Source organism: Triticum dicoccoides, chromosome 3B, assembly GCF_002162155.2.
Source record: "Triticum dicoccoides isolate Atlit2015 ecotype Zavitan chromosome 3B, WEW_v2.0, whole genome shotgun sequence".
Classification (NCBI taxonomy): Eukaryota; Viridiplantae; Streptophyta; class Magnoliopsida; order Poales; family Poaceae; genus Triticum; species Triticum dicoccoides.
In genome coordinates, this window is record NC_041385.1 from 246,636,943 (window position 1) to 246,639,035 (window position 2,093).

Genomic DNA, 2,093 nt, shown 5'->3' on the forward strand with positions numbered 1-2,093 from the left:
AGACAAGCTCAATTACGTTCTCTAGATTCACTTTGATTCCTCCAATAATGAAGCAGAATACGAAGCACTTCTATATGGGTTGCGTATGGCCATCTCACTCGGCCTCCGTCGCCTCATGGCGTATGGCGATTCAGATTTGGTGGTTAACCAGGTGATGAAGGAATGGGATGTCAGAAGTCCAGCCATGACTGGTTACTGCAACGCTGTCAGGAAGCTGGAAAAGAGGTTTGAGGGGTTGGAACTTCACCATGTGCCCCGATTGAAAAATCAAGCTACAGATGAGTTGGCGAAGATAGGTTCCAAGAGAGAGGCCATCCCCCGCAATGTGTTTCTGGAACATATTCATTCACCTTCGGTTCAGGAGGATCCCTTCACAGAAGAGTCGCCACAGCCCAAGAGTGCTACAGATCCGACTGAAGTTGACATCCCAGTCGTGGTCGACTTAGTCATGGAGGTTCTGGTCATCACTCCCGACTGAACAGTGCCGTACATCACATACATTCTTAGGAAAGAACTTCCGGAGGAAGAAGAAGAGGCTCGACAGGTCGTCCGGTGATCTAAGGCCTTTACTGTGATAAAGGGGCAATTGTTGAGAGAAAGTGCAACTAGAGTTTTCCAGAAGTGTATCACGCCAGAGGAAGGTCGAGTGATCCTCAATGATATTCACTCGGGAACCTGTGGTCACCACGCGTCCTCTCGGACCATCGTGGCCAAAGCATACCGAGCTGGATTTTACTGGCTGCGGGCCAACGAGATGGCTAAGGAAATAGTGGACAAGTGTGAAGGCTGCCAATTTTACTCCAACATGTCTCATAAACCTGCGTCAGCTCTAAAAACAATTCCACTCGTCTGGCCTTTCACACTCTAGGGACTTTGGACCTTTGAAGACAGGCAGGAGGGGATTTACTCATGTGCTAGTAGCAGTCGACAAGTTCACCAAGTGGATCGAAGCCAAGCCCATCAAAAGCCTTGAAGTAAGCACAGCTGTGAGTTTCATCAGGGAACTTATATTCAGATATGGTGTTCTGCACAGCATCATCACGGATAACAGCTTGAACTTCGATTCTGAAGAATTCAAAGCCTTTTGCGCCTCCCAAGGCACGAGAGTCGACTATGCTTCGGTCGCTCATCCTCAGTCGAATGGACAGGCCGAGCGGGCGAATGGATTGATTCTCAAAGGATTGAAGCCTCGGTTGATGTGTGACCTGAAACATGCAGCGGGAGCCTGGGTCGACGAGCTCCCATCCATGTTGTGGGGGTTGAGGACAACCCCTAACCGGTCGACTGGAAGGACTCCATTCTTCTTAGTCTATGGAGCTGAAGCCATGCTCCCCAGTGATTTGCTCCACAATGCACCTCGAGTCAAACTCTTCTCAGAAGAAGAAGCAGAACAAGCTCGGCAAGATGCAGTCGACCTCTTGAAAGAAGAAAGAGAGATGGCCTTGATCCGGTCGACCATTTATTGCAAGACTTGCGTAGATTTCACGCTAGAAATGTGAGGGGTCGAGCATTTCAAGAAGGAGACCTGGTTCTTCAAGTGGACCAGCAAAGACCTCACAAGCTTGCTCCTGCTTGGGAAGGCCCTTTCGTCATCACCAAGGTGCTCCACAACGGAGCATACCATCTCTTCAACTCGAACATAATAAAGATGAGCCACGCGCTTAGAATGCGGATCTGCTCCGCCCTTTCTATTCTTAAATATTTAGAATGATGAGATGTAATAAGAAATACCTTTTAGTTTGACTATCAAAAGACATAATTTACTTCTTCCGAATGATTGTTGTTTATTTCTTTTGTACAAATTACCTTAGCTGCAAATCTATTTCGCCTAAGACGAAGTGATAAAAATCCTACCGAGTGATGAGTCTGCCTCTCACTCGGGGGCTTAGCTGCAGCCCAGTGCTCGCCTAAGTGATAAAAATCCTACCGAGTGATGAGTCTGCCTCTCACTCGGGGGCTTAGCTGCAGCCCAGTGCTCGCCTAAGTGATAAAAATCCTACCGAGTGACGAGTCTGCCTCTCACTCGAGGGCTTAGTTGCAGCCCAGTGCTCGCCTAAGTGATAAAAATCCTACCGAGTGATGAGTCTATCTCT